Raw genomic sequence first — 19,741 nt, 5'->3', positions numbered from 1 at the left:
TGTACCACCCTCTGCATGAAAAAGTTGCCCCTTAGGTCTCTTTCATATCTTTCTCCTCTCACCCTAAACCTATGTCCTCTAGTTCTGGACTCTCCCACACCAGGGAAAAGACTTTGACTATTTATCCTATCCATGGCCCTCATGATTTTATAAACCTCTATAAGGTCACCCCTCAACCTCCGATGCTCCAGGGAAAACAGCCTGAGCCTAGTCAACCTTTCCCTATAGCTCAAATCCTCCAACCCTGACAATATCCTTGTAAATCTTTTCTGAACTCTATCAAGTTTCACACCATCTTTCTGATAGGAAGGAGACCAGAATTGCACGCAATATTCTAACAGTCGCCTAACCAATGACCTGTCCAGCTCAACATGACCTCCCAACTCCTGTACTCTTCACTATCCTATCTACCTGTGACTCCACTTTCAAGGAGCTATGAACCTGCACTCCAAGGTGTCTTTGTTGAGCAACACTCCCTTGGACCTTACCATTAAGTGTATAAGCCCTGCTAAGATTTGCTTTCCCAAAATGCAGCACCTCACATTTATCTGAATTAAACCCCATCTGCAACTTCTCAGCCCAATGGCCCAGCTGATCAAGATCCCGTTGTAATCAGAGGTAACCTTCTTCACTGCCCACTCCACCTCCAATTTTGGTGTCATCTGCAAACTTACTAATTATACCTCTTATGCTCCCATCCAAATCATTTATATAAATGATGAAAAGTAGTGGACCCAGCACCGATCCCTGTGGCAGTCCACTAGGCACACGCCTCCAATCGAAAAACAACCCTCCACCGCTACTCTCGATCTTCTACCTTTGAGCCAGTTCTGTATCCAAATGGCTAGTTCTCCCTGTATTCCATGAGCTCTAACCTTGCTAACCAGTCTCCCATGGGGAACCTTGTTGAACACCTCACTGATCACATCTACCACTCTGCCCTCATCAATCCTCTTTGTTACTTCTACAAAAAATTCAATCAAGTTTGTGAGACATGATTTCCCACGCACAAAGCCATGTTGACAATCCCTAATCAGTCCTTGTTTTTCCAAATACATGTACATCCTGTCCCTCAGGATTCTCTCCAAGAACTTGCCCATCACCAACGTCAGGCTCACTGGTCTATAGTTCCCTGGCTTGTCCTTACCACCTTTCTTAAACAGTGGCATCACATTAGTCAACCTCCAGTCTTCTGGCACCTCACCTGTAACTGTCGATCATACAAATATCCCAGTAAGAGGCCCAGCATTCACTTCCTTGGCTTCCCACAGAGTTCTATGGTACACTGATCAGGTCCTCGGGGGTTATCCACTTTTATGCATTTCAAGACATCCAGCACTTCCTCCTCTGTAATATGGACATTTTTCAAGATGTCACCATCTATTTCCCGACATTTCATATATTCCATGTCCTTTTCCACAGTGATTCCTGATGCAAAATACTTGTTTCGTACTCCCCCATCTCCTGTGGCTCCATACAAAGGCTGCCTTGCTGATATTTGAGGGACCGTATTCTCTTCCTAGATACCCTTTTGTTCTTAATGTATTTTTAAAAACCCTTTGGATTCTCCTTAACTCATTTTGCCCTCCTGATTTCTCTCTTAAGTATACTCCTACTGCCTTTATACTCTTCTAAGGATTCACTCAATCTATCCTGTCTATACCTGACATATGCTTCCTTCTTTTTCTTAACCAAACCCTCAATTTCTTTAGTCATCCAGCATTTCCGATACCTACCAGCCTTTCCTTTCACCCTGACAGGACTATACTTTCTCTGGACTCTCGTTATCTCATTTCTGAAGGCTTCCCATTTTCCAGCCGTCACTTTACCTGTGAAAGCTCTTGCCTAATACTGTCAAAATTGGCATTTCTCCAATTTAGAACTTCAACTTTTAGATCTAGTCTATCCATTTCCATCATTATTTTAAAACTAATAGAATTATGGTCACTGGCCCCAAAGTGCTCCCCTACTGACACTTCAGTCACCTGCCCTGCCTTATTTCCCTAGAGTAGGTCAAGGTTTGCACCTTCTCTGGTAGGTCCATCCACATACTGAATCAGAAAATGTTCTTGTCCACACTTAACAAATTCATCTCCATCTAAACCCTTAACACTATGGCAGTCCCAGTCTATGTTTGGAAAATTAAAACCCCCTACCATAACCACCATATTATTCTTACAAATAATTGAGATCTCCTTACAAATTTGTTTCTCAATTTCTCTCTGACTATTAGGGGGTCTATAATACAATCCCAATAAGGTGTTCATCCCTTTCTTATTTCTCAGTTCCACCCAAATAACTTCTCTGGATGTATTTCTGGAAATATCCTCCCTCAGAACAGCGGTAATGCTAAGCCTTATCAAAAATGCCACTCCCCCTCCTCTCTTGCCTTCCTTTCTGTCCTTCCTGTAGCATTTGTATCCTGGAACATTAAGCTGCCAGTCCTATCCATCCCCGAGCCATGGTTCTGTAATTGCTATGATATCCCAGTACCATGCTCCTAACCATGCCCTGGATTCATCTGCCTTCCCTGACAGGCCTGTGCATCGAAATAAATGCAGTTTAATTTATCAGTCTCACCTTGTTCTCTGCTTTGTCCCTGCCTGCCCTGACTGTTTGACTCGCCTTTGTTCTCAACTATACCAGTCTCGGATCGATTCCTTTCCTCACAATTTCCCTGGGTCCCACCTTACTAGTTTAAATCCTCCTGAGCAGCTCTAGCAAATCTCCCTGCCAGTATATTAGTCCCCTTCCAATTTAGATGCAATCTGTCCTTCTTGTAAAAAGTTACTTCTACCCCAAAACAGCTTCCAATGATCCAAAAATGTGAATCATTCTCCCATTCACCACCTCCTCAGCCATGCATTCATCTGCTCTATCCTCCTATTCCTGCCCTCACTAACTCATAGCACCAGGAGTAATCCAGATATTACTACTCTCGAAGACCTCCTTTTTAAATTCCTGCCTAGCTCTGTGAAATCTCCCTTCAGAATCTCAACCTTTTTCCATCCTATGTTGTTGGTTCCAATGTGTACAATGACCTCCTCCTGGTTCATTTCCCCCTTGAGAACATTCTGCACCATCTCTGAGACATCCTTGATCCTGCACCAGGGAAGCAACACACCATTCTGATTTTTCGCTGCTGGCCACAGAAACGTCAGCCTGTACTTGGACTAGTGAGTCCTTAAACATAATCAATCGCTTGGAACCCGACATACCTCCCATTATATTAGAGCCAGTCTCAATACTAGAATCTTGGCTGTCCGTGCTATGTTCCCCTGAGAATCCATCACCCATTACATTTTCCAAAAAAGCATACTTGTTTGAAATGGGGATAGCCACAGAAGACTCCTGCACTACCTGCCTACCTCCCTTACCTTTCCTGGATTTAACCCATCTATGTGACTGTATCTGAGACTTGCCCTCCTTCCTATAACTGCCATCCATCACAGCCCCTTGCTCTTGTAAATTCCTCATTGCCTCTAACTGCCTCTCTAACCGATCCATTCAATATAATAGGATTCGCAACCAATGGCATTTATTGCAGATATAATCCTCAGTAACCCATAAACTCCCTCTAAACTCCCACATCCATCACTTTACTAAAGGCCATTTTTACTTCTTTCAATCTACAGAGCCAGAAAACAGCCTTATTCCTCTACAAAACACTGCTCCAGCTTAAGTTAATACTTATGGCTTATAGTTTAAGTTTAATCAAGAGACATAGCTTAATAAAACACTTAATGTGACTTTTCTACATTTTTCATTTCATTGGGTCTGATGTATTATCTGTCGAAACTGCAAACATACCCCTGGGAATTTCCAGTGAAGGTCAGTGAGTCAGATATACTCAGTTCAGACTTGTAATGATTTTGAAGACCTCTATCAACTATCTTCAATTTTCTCTTCTTCAAATAAAGCTGTCTCAACTTCCCCAATTGTTTTGCTTACCTTAATTTCCTCATCCCTGAAATAATTTCTTGAATATTTGCTGTACCCTCTCCAATGTCTTCACACTCTTCCTCAAGTGTGGTACCCAAAACTGGCTGCAATACCTCAGCTGATGCTGAACTAGTATTTTATACAAGTTTAAGATAACATAGAGTCATGCAGCATGGAAACAGGTCTGCTTTTGTGCTATTCATAAATAAATAAAATACAGGATGCATTATTAACCTCACCCTCAATCCATCCTGGCACCTTCAATGATGTATGCAATTCACATGCATGTCTGTTCAGTTTCAATTTCTCCTGCAGCCCTTTTAAAAATGCATCTTTTATCTTATATTGCTTTTCTACATTCTCCCATAAAAATGATTTTATACTGCTCTGCATTAACTTTTGTCCGTCACTTGTATGCCTATCCAGCAACTTAGAACATAGAACATAGCTTAGCACAGGCCTTTTGAGCCTTGATGTTGCGTCGACCTGTGAAATCAATCTGAATACCCTTAAAGTTGGCAAGTCTACTACTGTTGCAGGCAGGGCATTCCACGCCCTTACTACTCTGAATAAAGAACCAACCTCTGGCATCTGTCCTGTATCTTTCACCCCTCAATTTAAAGCTATGTCCCCTTACCTATGTCCTCACAATACTTCCAAGTTTTATGACGTGTAAATTTTGAAACATTGTCCTGTACACCAAAGTTCAGTTAAAAATCACACAACACCAGTCCAACAGGCTTATTTGGAAGCACTAGCTTTCACAACACTGCTCTATCACCAGGTAGTTGTGGAGCAGGACCATAAGACACAGAATTTATAACAAAAGATTACAATGTCATGCAAATGAAATGATATCTTCAACAAACCTAGATTGTTGTTAAGTCATTCATCTTTTAGAATGGGTTTCAGGTTTCAGTTTATTAATATGTAAATCCCAGAACTTCTTTTAAGTCACATTCTTGAATTAACCTAAGGTTTTATTTAAAAAAAAGTGACATCTCAGCTCAGACAATGTATTAAAGGTCTGAGGTTAGAGTCTGTCTGTATTCCAATCTTGAAGCAAACTGGTTCTATTTCCAAAGTGGAATTTACTTGAAGCAAACTGGTTCTATTTCCAAAGTGGAATTTACAAAATATTACATGGATTGACTGCCTGAAGATTGTGCATTTTTTGAGCAAAATAGACTGTATCTGAAAATATAATTGTGTAAATATAAATTCACCCCATAGACTCATATGTGTGTTTGCAGGCATGAGGGAAAGAGAAAGAGCGTATATGTATGTGTGAGTATGTGTGCACATGACAGACTGTGTATGCAAGCTTGGTAAAATGTATGAGAGAGTGCGATGGAGTATAAGCCTGTAAGAGGGTGTGTGCATGGGTGTGAGTGTGGGGGATGTATGTGTGTGTATGAGAGAGAGTGTGCACGAGTATGTGTGTGTGTGTGTATGAGAGAGCGCTTGTGTATGAGAGAGTGTGCGTGAGTGTGTGAGTGAGTGTGCATGTGTGTGTTAGAGTGTGAGAGTATATAGTGTAGTGAGGTCACCTGTAGTGTGACATGAACCCAAGGTCCCGGTTGAGGCAATCCCCATGGGTACCGAACTTGGCTATCAGTCTCTGCTCGGCCAATTTGCGTTGTTACCTATCCCGAAGCCTGCTTTGGAGGATGGTCACCTGAAGGTCCAAGGCCAAATTCTTCCAGTCTGGAAAACATCCACTAACCACAACTTTCTGCTTCCTGTCACTCAGCCAATTTCTCAGCCATGTTGCTACAGTTCCTTTTTTCCTTGATCTGTAATTTTGTCCATGAATCTGTTGTACAATGCTTTTATGAAATGCCTTTTGAGGTTCATGTACTCTACATCAACAGCTTTACCCTCATCAACTCTGTTCATTACTTAATCAAAAATGTCCACAAGTCAGTTATATATGATTTTCCCTTAATAGATCTACATTAGCTTTCCTTAATTAACCTGCACTTGCCCAAGCAACTATTAGTTTTCCCCTGAATTATCACTTCCAGCAGCTTCACACTATAGAGGTTAAACTGAACGGCTTGCAGTTGCTGGGCTTATTTTCACACCTTTTTGTTGGAAAAACTCTCCAGTTCTTTGGTTGCACTCAAAGTCTAAGGAACATTGAAAAATTATAGCCAGTGCCTCCTTAATTTCCACTCTCAATTCCATCAGGATTTGCAGGTCCATCTCATCAAGTACTGCTGCCTTATCAACTTTAAGTACAGTTTGTCCTACCATCTGGAAATTAATTTTAAAAACTTGATGTGCTTGAACCTCATCCTCTTTCATTATGGCCTGGGGAAGCATCTTCATCCTTGGTAAAAACAAATGGAAAATATTAATTTAATATCTTAGGTAGGCCGTGTGGCTAAGTTTATTTTTTTCGTCCTAAATTGATCCTACTCCTCTTCTTGCAACTCAATGATATAGTGTACTCTTTTTAACATTGATATGTTTCTACATTCCCTCTTACATTAGCTGTCAGTCTCATCTCATAGTCTCGCTTTAATTTTGTTATTTAGTTTGTCAGTTCCCCCCAAACCTTTTATATTCAGTTTTGTTCTCAGTCCATTTGACATCTGTTATTGTCAAAGCGGCCCGTTGTTTTTTTTTAATTCATTCACCAGATGTGGGCATCACTGGTTCAGCCAGTATTTATTGCCCATCCCTAATTGCCCAGAGGGCAGTTAAGAGTCAACCACGTTGTTGTGGGTCTGGAGTCACATTTAGATCAGAATAAACATGGATGGCAGTTCAGAGAAACAGATGTTTTTTCTTCTGACAATTGAAACTGGTTTCATGGTCATCATTAGATTCTTAATTCCAAGTTGTTTTTCAACTAAATTCAAATTACACCATCTGCCATGGTAGAATTCAAAAAGAGGTAGCTGAGATTCTGAATTTAATCGTCTAATGGGTTATTGCTTACCCATGACAATAATTGCATTAATAATAAGATAAATAATAAGCCTCATAACCTTTGAGTCTAATTAATCTGAGAAAGATCGAATCTTACCCTCATGTAGTTGGCTTTCCCAGTTAATTTCTTCTACTCTGAATTGCTCCTTTTCTTTTTCCAGATGCAACCTAAACCTGATGACACTATGATCCCACAGCCATTTTCCAGTGACACCTGATCCACTTGGCCCCCTTCATTTCAAGAGCCATGCCCAGCAAAGCTGAAATGTTAACTCTGATTTCTCTCCATAGATGCTGCCAGATCTGCTGAGCTTTTCCAGCAATTTCTATTTTTGTACCAGCAAAGCTTTGTTTCTAATTGAACTGGAAATGTACTGTCATAGAAAATTCTTCTGAACACACTCTGGGAACTCCTGCTCTTTCTACCTTTGACACCACTACTACCTCAGTCGATATTCTGATAATTAGAATATCCCATCATAAATACTTTATAATTGTTACACTCTGTAATTTTCTTGCAAATGTATTCCCCTAGATCCTTCCCACCAGTTGATGCCACACAGATTATATCAGCCAATATAATTGTACCATTTTTGTTTCTTCACTCTAACCGAATACATTCTGGGCCTTGACCCTTTAAGATAGTCTCTTCCTACAGAACTGCAAGGAACTCCTCAATCAGTACTGCCACCCCTCATTCTTTTATTGATGTTCTTATCAATCCTGGTTCAGTTACCAGTAGCCATGGATTAGAAAAGTGACTTGGTCTGAATCTAAAAGAAAAATAATCAAAGTGTATTGGAAGGGAAGCTTAGTGTGAGCAGATAAAACTGAATTTCTCCAGAAGCAATATAATTACTGCTCTACCACTGCACTCAAATACAGGTCCATTTCTCCACGAGGTCACCTACCAGTCAGCAACTATAAAATGTGGAAATAAAACCAGTTTGAAGCTTGTCAAAATACAGACAATTTTATATTCATAGTAGTGTACCCAACATTGGTATAGTTGTGTAATAGCTTCAGGACCCTGGGACTAAGTTTGCAATGATGTCAGAGAGCTTCACATCACCAGACAGTAATAGAACAGTATGGGTGGAGTTAGAACAGACACCACCACATAACATTTCATTACACTAGACTAGAACTCCAGTCTGGAAGACTACCATAAAGACCATGGACATGAACAAATGTCGTACATCTGTTTTTACCTAATGTAACTATAAATCAGAGCCTGATGTATCTGCAATTATTATGTACAATGGTACTTAATATTAACGGATAATGTACTTTTCAATTTAAATCTGAAGACAGTTCTTGACTTTGTCTTCTGTTTGTTCTGTTTGACTAGTTTGTCTTAAACCAAACTCAGTGTGGCATCAAATCATGTGAATAAACAGATATCTATACTTGCATTCGTACATCTTTAAATAACTATACTTGGCTCTTCTGATTGACTGTGCCAAGATGTGAGTAATAGGAGTGAACCTAATGTCCAAACTACAAACTATGTAAAAGAGAAAAACTGAGTGAGATAAGGATCTTAACATTTAAGCCGTAAAGATAAATGATAAAAGAAGACTTGTATTACATTGAACATAATAGGCGGCTTAGTATCTTTTATGAGAATGATTTAGAGAAACAACCCTGGAGGCAGAATCTTATGGGGGTGTGAATGACGTGGGCTATGGTGAAATTTGTGGCAGATTCAATCAAGAGTCTGCTGAGGTCTATTTCAATATCAGGAGCATCTCATTCTATCTGTTATGCTTCGCACAAGCAACATGACAAAATTCTTGCTAGATGACCTGTGTTGCTAATTAAGATATGGCGATTATTGCCAGTTAAACGTCTTGGTGATAGCCCAAACTTATCTCATTAACATGCAGCATTCTACCTTATCAAAATTGCCAAATGGGCCAATGGGCTGAGAAGTGGCAGATGGAGTTTAATTCAGATAAATGCGAGGTGCTGCATTTGGGGAAAGCAAGTCTTAGCAGGACTTACACACTTAATGGTAAGGTCCAAGGGAGTGTTGCTGAACAAAGACACCTTGGAGTGCAGGTTCATAGCTCCTTGAAAGTGGAGTCACAGGTAGACAGGATAGTGAAAAAGGTAGGAGAAAGTGAGGACTGCAGATGCTGGAGATCAGAGCTGAAAAATGTGTTGCTGGAAAAGCACAGCAGGTCAAGCAGCATCCAAGGAGCAGGAGAATCGACGTTTCAGGCATAAGCCCTTCTTCAGGAATCCTGAAGAACGTCGATTCATAGTGAAGAAGGTGTTTGTATGTTTTCCTTTATTGGTCAGAGTACTGAGGACAGGAGTTGGGAGGTCATGTTGCGGCCAGCTGTACAGGACATTGGTTAGGCCACTGTTGGAATATTGCGTGCAATTCTGGTCTCCTTCCTATCGGAAAGATGTTGTGAAACATGAAAGGGTTCAGAAAAGATTTACAAGGATGTTGCCAGGGTTGGAGGATTTGAGCTACAGAGAGAAGCTGAACAGGCTGGGGCTGAGGAGTGACCTTATAGAGGTTTACAAAATTATAAGGGGCATGGATAGGATAAATAGACAAAGTCTTTTCCCTGGGGTTGAGGAGTCCAGAATTAGAGGACATAGGTTTAGGGTGAGAGAGGAAAAATATAAAAGAGACCTAAGGGGCAACTTTTTCACACAGAGGGTGGTATGTGTATGGAATGAGCTGCCAGAGGAAGTGGTGGGGGCTGGTACAATTGCAACATTTAAGAGGCATTTGGCTGGGTATATGAATAGGAAGGGTTTGGAAGGATATGGGCCGGGTGCTGGCAGGTGGGACTAGATTAGGTTGGGATATCTGGTCGGCATGGATGGGTTGGACCGAAGGGTCTATTTCCATGCTGTACATCTCTATGACTCTATGACAATCACTTAATATTTAAGCCACAAATTGGTTGAAGTTATGCAGTATAACTCTATATCAAGAACACACGGCATGCAAGAGCAGGTGATTCAGCTCACTCCTTGATCTGAATACTTTTGCTCAAACTGTGGTCCAGACACAATCCAAGCTCACCAGCCACATTACCCCTTCCCAAAAGACACTGGCGTCTGCTGATCCATCGTAGCCTTCAGCTTTATAACAACAGCAAGAGAGGAGACAACAGAGGATACACTGAGGCCCAGTACTGGGTGCCAACACTTCAGCTTCCTGAGGAGAGACTTCTGAGGAGCCTCTGTGTGGTTGCTATGAGTACCTCTAGGCACTGCCCTGTCTACTTGTTAGGAAGAGGCACATTGTCAAGCTCCCAATTCCCCTGTTGCCATGTTTTAGGTCCTGATGACAAATGGCTGGGGTAATGAGATGCATTTGTGTGCACATCTCTACAGCAGACCCTGAGCATGCAATGGTCATAGAGTTCGCTACTCTAAAGCAGTGTCTGGGCAAGGAGAGCCCTTCATTCTCATATTCTTGTCTCCTGCTCCTCCCTGTGCATGTGGATGAAGTCCCTGATTGCCAACACTACAGAGCCCTCTCATACCTGAGGCTGAGCAGGTGCCTGTTTTCATTTTAGTTTGTACTGTTTTAAATTTGATCTCTTGCAAGTACTAGTGACCTGGGGCATTTCTTCAGCTGCCGCAATGAGGTTCTATCAAGATTGTTTTCCCACACTTTCTAGGCCTAATGTTCCCACCGGGACATCAGGATCTGAGCTGCTGGGGGCTGCAGAATACAAGCCTTGTCGATGCTTCCTCTGAGACCTCAGAGGTCCAGGAGGTGGCTTGTGGCGAGCTGGGTGTTTCTCTGTGGAGATGGCTGTACCTGCAAGATTCAAGAGAGAAGAAGTGTTGTTGTCGTTGGTAAGAAGTGGAGAAATAGAGTAACAGCAGGGTTAATGTGAAAATTGCAATGGAATGAAGAGCGGTACTTAGTTAATTGATGGAGCATTGATGTTTCTGCATCTCTGTGGGAGAAGTCCTGGTCTGCTCCTGCAAAGGCAAGGGTTCTCTCCTTGTCAGGGGCAAAGAGCGTACTGTCAGGTATCCCTCACTTTTACAGATTCCCTCTGCCATGTTATAGACTGTCTTCTACTGTAACAACAGAAAGACAGGAATTAATAGACTGAATGGCATGGCTGTTAGCACTGGTGCAGGTGGTTGAAAGATAATGAGATGTTTTGAGCTGGAATCACAGAGGCTGTACAGGATTAGTGATGAAAGGGAGGTTTGGGGAGGGTGACAGCGAGTGAGGGAAGATATTGCAGGCAATAGTGAAAGTAGCAGAGTGTAAGTCTTGATAGGAGTTGGGTGCAGTAGCAAAGTTCAAGTGAGTGTGACGTAGTACCGCTTACCCTGTTGTAGTGGAGAAGATCATTGATGGTCTTATGGAACTGCAGGCTGTTCCTCTACACTGTTCAGCCTGAGGTAGAAACAGAAAACGCTGGTGAAACTCAGCATGTCTGGCAGTTAATGTTTTAAGTCCAATATGACTGTTCATGAGATCTTTGCTTTCCTCTCACTAAATGACAGTTTACTAATGTCTTTAAGGGAAGGAAGACTGCCATTCTAGTCTGGCCTATATGTGATTCTCACCAAAAATATATACTTCTGATACTTAGCTACACATGAAATGAACTAATTCTGTTCAAGATGACCGGCTACCACCGTCTCCAAGGGAAATGGATGACATTGCCAGTGGTATTTACAAAAGGAATAAATTTATAAGAGAATGAGTTTGATTAAATAATTGTCATATGAATATGAAGGTCTAAATTGATGAAGGTCTAAACTGATGCAGGCAAATAACAAATGTTTCAAAGAATAGAAAAGACAAGCATTGAGGAAGTCTGGCACAAGATGAATAATCAAAGACTACTTTTACTCCAGACAATAAGGAAAAGATGGAGAAAGAACTTGTATTTATATAGTTTATCACATTATCACAATGTGTGTCACAACCAATGACTTCATTTTAAATCTAATCATTTTTATATTTCTGAATGAAGTGGTCATTTCATCCACACATGGTCTCACAAACAGCAACAGTATCAATGATCACTTTCTTTAGTGGACAGTAGGACATACAATCCAACAATTGATAATGAGATTCCTTTGGAATTCTGATTTTAATGTTATGATGGTCTCTAGAATTGCCCTTCATACTTCTATAACTTCAATAAACTGTAGTAATTAACATTCCCAGTTACTCAATTAATAGAGACACGAAGCTAATGATGACAAACTACATGATCTATATACTGCCAGAACATTATCACTTTATTCCATCTAGGAAGCTTTAGAATTTTGAAGGAATTTATTGACCAGAAAGAAGTGGGATGATGTAAGAAATAATCAGCAAAACTAGCTCCACAATGCTGTTTAGTTGAAGAGAAGGAAGAAACCAAATGAAAGAAAAAGAAGGATTTTTGGTCAGTTTCAGGTTTTGACGTTCATAACTAAAGATCCTAACACTGTTTTTCTCTCTCTACAGGTGCTGCCAAACCTGCTGCCTCTTTCCAACATTTTGAGTGTTCATTCACTAGATTGTCTCAACTCTAAAGGTTAAATAGCAAGGAGGGATTTAACAAAATATGGTTTTATTCCACGGGATTTTAAATTAAAGGATCATTTGAGGAAATTCTTCAAGATGTTAGAAGAGAAAATGAGGCAGACTGTGAGCAATTATTTCCTCTAGCTGGGGAGTATGGGCTGAGGGTACACAGCGAAAATGTAGAGCTGGACCTTTCTGGATGAAACTTAGGAACAATGCCATGCAAAGGGTACGAGAAATGTAAAGCTCTTATTTCACTGACATATCTGGATTCATGATTAATTTTACAATTGAAATTTATGAAGATTTGTTATCCAAAGTTATAAAAGAATATTGAGAACGTTTGCATACCGAGTTCGAATGCAGCGTTCATTTTGTTGAATGGCACAATAGACTGAAATGCCTTTTTGGAGCACCCTTGTTTTTATGTTCATATGTCCGATATTTCGGATTTCCCCGATACTTAATCTACACATGAAATTCACTGAAGAGCAGGCTGACAGGTTTCAAAATTTAATTTAGATCAAATTGATAACCCGCCCTAAATAATATACTTTGCCTTTACTGAGTCCCTTTCTCCTTTATTCCTGCTTATTCCTTTAAAGGTAGAACCATTGAATCCATACAGTTTCGGAAAGAAGCTATTTGGCCCATCCAGTCTGCATTAATCCTCTGAAAAGCATCCCATCCAAGCCCAGTCCCCTTCCTCATCCCCACAGCCCCACTAAGCCATCTACCCTGCATATCCCTGGACACTATAGACAATCTAACATAACTAATCCACCCGAACTGCACGTCTTTGGACTGCGGGAGGAAGCCAGAGCATCCAACAGAGATTCATGAAGGCAAAGGGAAAAAGTGTAAATTCCACACAGATGGTCATTTGAGGCTGGAATCAAACCAGGGACCCCTGGAGCTGTGAGACAGCAGTGCTAACCACTGAGCCTCCATGCCACCAATTCTGACTTCCATTTTTGTATATGTCAGAGATCGTGTTGACTCTCAGTTGTTTCTCTGGTCTCCCTGTGCTGGAATTTATCATTCAGAAGTACTGCCTAAATGCAAGTAACCAAGACTCATACTTTAATTGTTTTATGACTGTATCAACTACACTTCTTCTTTGTCCCAGTTGATTCAATGAAGAACAGTCGAACATGAGTCGCAAAGAGTAAAGGGATCAGAGATCTATGCAAAAGCAGAGAATCATATGTTAGGCTTTTCTCCCACGTGGTAAAGCAAAAACATAGATGTGACATTATAGAAATGAAGATAACTCTGTAATCCCAGTTACAAGAGTCCATGTGAAATAAGGGTGGAGGGTAGCACAGATTTTATGGAGTTCACAAGAACGGGAAATATGGCATGTATGATAATTGAATTAAGTGGGACTGACATGAAGAGGCTGACATGCAGAAATAAAGTTAGCAGTGTGTTTACTTTGTGTCATGCCTCCTACTGATCTACATCAGATGGATACTTGCAAGTTTTTTACATATGCTCAGTACTCATCATCACAACTTTTTTTAAATTAAAGTCCCAACCTCAAGATAAAGTCAGTGATGCACAGGAATGTTGTGGCATCAGTTCAGGAGACAATTTTACCTGAATATTATATTAGCAGAACATTTTAGAAATTTTAGGGATAGGTCAAGCTAACCTTGTTGTTTTGCTCACATAGAATCAGAACCACCAAAGAGGAGAAGTAGCTAAAAGACTGAACAAATCATCAGTTTTAACAGATTATTTTTATAACTGGAAGCCTGAGTATGGACTGAAACCTCCCTTAGACAAATTTCAAGAAACACTATGTATTGAAGGTGATGAATGTGGTGTTTGATTGACATTGTGCAGGATCTATAAATGCACCGCAGTAACTCACCAAGTGTCCTTTGGCAGCATCTTCAAATCTGTGACTTTTACCACCAAGGAAGACAACAGATGCATGGGGACATCACCCCCTGCAAGTGCAGCTCCAAGCCTCATGCCATCCTGACTTGGGAATATATGACAGTTCTTTAACTACTGCTGTGTCAAAACCCTAGAACTCCCTTCCCAACAGTGCTAAAGGTATACCTACACTCTAAGGACTGCAGTAGTTCAAGATGGCAGCTCAGCTTCTCCAAAGCGATAAATGCTGACCTAGCCATCAATGCCCACGCCCCATGAATGAACTTATAAAAAAAAATCAATAACCAAAATGCAACGTTTCTTTGCATATTCTGACTCAATAGATTCATGTTTTTTGTGATAGTATAAAACTAATACTTGAATCACAAAATCACAGACTTGTTATGGTACAGGAGGCTCTTTGGCCCATTGTTTTGGCACCAGCTCTTCAAATTAGTATCTTTACTGCATGTCAATTTCCTTCTTTTCCCCAAATCCCTGCACACTGTTCCTATCCAAGTAATCATCCAATGCCCTCTTAAGTACTTCAATTAAACTTGCCTCCATCACATTTCTAGGCAGTGTATCCACCTGAACTACTCACTGAGCAAAAAAAAAAGTTAACTTACACATGGCACAGTAGCTCAGTGGTTAGCACTGCTCCCTCACAGTACCAGGGTCCCAGGTTTGATTCCAGCATTGGGTGACTCTCTGTGTGGAGTTTGCACATTCTCCCTGTGTATGCATGGGTTTCCTCCCAGATGAGAATATACCACGGAAAGGATATCATTTTGTTACTCTTGATGTACACAGTAAAAGATGCACTATCCCACTCCATCTTGCCCTCTCACGTTTTCACCACAGCAAAACAGAGAAGATTAGCAAAAACAAATGGAGGTCCATTACAAGTGGAGTCAGGTGAATTCATACTGGAGAATAAGGATATGGAAAATAAACTTCTGTGCCCGTCTTCACAGAGAAAATGACCAAAGTCTGGCAAAGATAATGAAGAATCTAGGGTCTAATGTCTGCTAGGGACTACAAAGTACTAATACTATGGACCAGATCAAACCCCCTCAAAATATATTAAGAGGATAGCCTAACACCTAACACTTTCTTACTTCAAAAGTACTTTTGAAGTAAGTTCCAGGTGTTACATTCCAAATTCAATTTGATGGGTCAAACTACCAGACTTGAAGCAAAACACTCTTTATTTATACACTATAGTTAAAGTACAGCACAACAAAGAAGAAATTGGAATAAGTTAATTCTACTGGAAAACTTAACAGAATAATAGATTATTTAACTATTAAACAGTAACTATTCCAATATAGTATCATCTCACTAACACACCCTTGGCAAAGGCAAATTCAGTAAAATAGATTGTCTCACAGGCAATTCTTCAGTCCAGGAGGAAAACATCAAGAGAAAATTCTGAGAGAGAGAATCAGGCACAGACATACTATAGCTTCCAAACCTAGCTTCAAGACACTGGCAGCAACTGCTACTGAAAAACTGGAACTAAAAATCTTGGTTCTGTAGCTGCTTGACCCCAATCATTCAGACTACTTTTATTATTCCAACCTTAGACAAAAAAACCAAAGCGCCACAAGCTGTACTTTATGGGCTGTCAAGGAAACCGATCATCACCTCTGTCTCAACCTTTCTTCATAAAAAAAACCAAGACAAACTACACCTCTTAAAGCCATAGTATTGTTAGTCTGACAGTATTAAAAATGAGTACTGAAAAAATTAAAGGGACTTAAAGTAGGTACATACCCGTTGGTGTGGCAACTTATATCCCGGAGAGTTAAAAGAGTTGCTGTAGAGAAAGTAGACATATTGGTGATCGTATTTGGAAATTTTATAAATGCCAGAATTATCTCCACACATTTTTTAAAACAGGAGGGAGAGAGAAATCAGCAAACCAAACAGCAGTTAGGCTAATATCAGCAAAAAGGAAAAGAAAGTGATTTAGTTTGGCTGGACAAAGTCAACATGGATTATTGAAAGGGAAACCATGTTTGACAAACTGTTGGAATTGTTGAGGATGTAACTAACATAATAAATAAGGAGGAACTCGTAGCTGTTTTATATTGAGATTTTCAGAAGGTTTTCAACAAGGTTAGAGCACATTAAATTTCGAGGAATACATGGGCATGGATTGAGAAATGGTTAATGGACAGAAAACTAAAAGTAAAAGTACAGGATCATTTTGGGTTGAAAGGCTGTGTTTGTTGAAACATAATAAGGATGACAGTTTGAACCCCAGAATTTATAATCTTTTATTGATAATTTCAACCTGGGGATTCAATTTCCAAGTTTGCAGATGATGCAACACTAACTAGGAGTTGTGAGGTGGATACAAAACTACTTTATTGGGATTTGGAGAGGCTAAGTGAATTGGCAGTTGGAATATAATGTGGAGAATTTGATTTTATCCAGTTTGGTAAGAAAATAATTAATTGCTGTATAGGTGCTTATGACTTTTTAAAGCAGCTGTTGCATCCTGATATCATTACGGGGCCAATCTGTACATTTAAAGATTGACTCCACCATTTCCCAGCAACTGTATTTCTGTCTGTGCAGAAACAGACAACATGGGAAAATATGTCTCCCTGTCAGATATGTCTCCCAGTCATCAGCTCAAAATCCTAATACCATTTTCCTCTCCATGGATACTGTTAGAGCTGTTGAATATTTCCAGATATAAAGCAACTGCTCAACAATTTTCATCAAGTTTGTTTGTTCTAATAATTTCTTCAAGACCTACTTGTGCTTTGCCTAATCCGTCACTTTAGACAAAGTGTGGTCAAATGTAAACTCCTGACGTGGACTAATTCACTTTCAGAGGATATTTGCAAGCTACAATAAAATCACCCTGGCAGCAGTATTAACTGCAGTGTACAGGGTAGATGCATCCAGCATCATTTTGGGACAGAATTTCTATGGGAATTCTTGAAATCTCCCCTGGAACGTTGGCAAAAGATCAGCACTCTTACCCCCCTCCCCCCAAAAAAAGCAATGGAAAACTGGGAGAAATCTATTAAAGCTTTTGACATTTGTCCTTTTTCTATTGTTCTGTATAGTTAATGAGTTGTAATGTCTGGAGTATGACATACCTTGATTCTATAAACGTCCAATTGATAGAAAGTTTTCAATCATTAACAAAGCTGGTTATATTTTATATTAAACAATTGAAGGATATTGAAAAGTGAGTTGCTGAATAGTATTACTTCAGAGTTGTCATTCCAAAATTAACCAAACCCCCTGACCTGAAGCTCTTAAAGAAAACTGGACAATTAGATACATTTTTTGTCAACAAATGTGTAGGTTTTTTTGTAAGGGCGCATTCTCAGTTGGCAATATTTTACCTCATTAAAGGTCAATTAATTTTGCTTTCCAAATTTTGCTGATGGTGGCTTTGCCCCTGCTGGGTGAAGAGGCCACTAGCGAAATAGAGATGGCCTCCCAGTGGCAGCCACCCTGGTTGGGTGTGGTTTGGGCATTGAGGGTTTTTAAAAGCACAATGGAGGCCTTCAACATGGAAAGTGGCTGGGAAAGCAAAATTCCCTCAGGTACTCCCAGTCCTTTTGCAGGCTGCTGGGGTCCTCCCTGCCTCAGCTTGCCATCACACCTGGTGGTGCCCAAGCTGAATTTGCCAGCCTTCTGAAAGAGACGATAGCCCTGATAGAAGCGCCTGTAAAATTCAGATGAAATGCCCGTTGGAGTAATGCATACTTGCTGCTGATGTTGGGCTGTCAAGTGTAAGGCCATCCACTTGGAACTGAAACCCTGTATCTGAGAACGGAGAGTGGTGAAATTGTTAAAACTCTTGCTGTCCCACTGTCACTGCTGTTCTCTCCTTGTTGAGAATCTATCTGTTTGCAAACAGACTCATCCTCTTCTTGGACCTTGTCTCCTTCCTCGTACCCATCTGTTTCTAATAGTAGCACTATGGATCAGTAGGATTTGTTACAGTCTAATTTGCTAAGAAGAAAGAGGCTGGGAGCTATATATTCAGAGATATTGAAGGAATTGGTGCGAGTGAAGTCATTAACTTTCTTTCAGAGATATAAGTGTATGTTCACATTGTGGGGGGGGGGGATGTGGGGGGATGTGGGGGGAGGGGAATGGGCGAGAGATGGATAAGTTTCAGCCACTTAACCAGCTTTATGTTATCATGCCAGCTTGTGGGGTTAATGTGCTCCTTGCACACTCCATAAATATGGTGAAAAGGGTTCAGTAGCTTCATCAGCAGCTAGCAGCCTGCATCAAATTCTTAATAAACCGTAACAGGATGTAAGCAGCACTATTACCCTTCAATCCATGTAGCTGCACCTCTCAGTAGCTACCAGATCTGGAAGACAAATTACCGCTTATATTTTTGCACTCAAAGTAATTCCCTGATATCTTGATTTTTAATCTGAGGTTGTATCGAAATACTTGATCAGCACATAGAGCAAGTGTAGTCAAGACATGGAAGAAAAGCAAAATCATTTTTATAGGAGGTATATCATTTTTAAAAAATCTAAAAGTAATACTTATGATATCACTGGTATCCCGGCAGCTGTCAGTGGATCATGTTTGAAAAGATCAGACACTTACATTTTTTTGGGATGAAATTTCAGTGCTTGTTGATGAGAAAAATATTAATGCTGATGAATGGAGCAGATTTCCAATCTCAGACATTCCGTGGCAGCAACCACTCAACCAGCTTTATTCTCAGCTTATAAAAAATTGCTTATTTAGGCAGAATATCCTGGAAATGTGAGGTCGTTCTATTAGGATCTGAAATAAGTAAGACAGACTAAATGTTTTGATTGGGGGTCCAGGTCTCAGTGCATTTATAGCATTTTATAGCTTAGTTTCAGTTATTTTGAATTTTTCTTTTTAACTCGTACTTGGCTTCATACAGCACACTATCGTCTTACCTGTTATTTACTCAAATGTCATTCTTTATTTGAATCCCCTCCAATCTGATTTTCATAATTCACTAACAACCATTCCATACATCTTACATTGAGATGAAGTTATTTTGTTCAAAATTTTATATGGCCTATCATAACTTGTAAAATAGGTTGTAGATTATTCAGGAAAGCTGTTTGTATTGTGTAGTGTTATTCTGGGGACTAAAATCTTTTGTACCAAGTTATATTAGACATAAAATATATTAGTCACTAGGCAAATTAAAAATTGGGTTATGTTGGGTACAGATCATATTAGGTATCAGAGTGCATTGATTGGTGGTATTGGTTTATTTGAATGATAAAAAGTTGTGAAATAACTTGCATTCATATAGTAACTTTCAGAACATCAAGGTCTCCAAAAGCCCTTTATGACTATTGAAGTATAGTTGGAAGTTAGACACTTTTGCAACATAAGGAATGAGGAAATCAAACTAGGCATAGAAAACTCCTTAATAAATTAATAAACTGACAACTA

The sequence above is a fragment of the Chiloscyllium plagiosum genome, chromosome 4 (genome assembly GCF_004010195.1).
Source record: "Chiloscyllium plagiosum isolate BGI_BamShark_2017 chromosome 4, ASM401019v2, whole genome shotgun sequence".
Lineage (NCBI taxonomy): Eukaryota > Metazoa > Chordata > Chondrichthyes > Orectolobiformes > Hemiscylliidae > Chiloscyllium > Chiloscyllium plagiosum.
The sequence above is the reverse complement of the archived record's forward strand: the minus strand, read 5'-3'. Positions refer to the sequence as shown.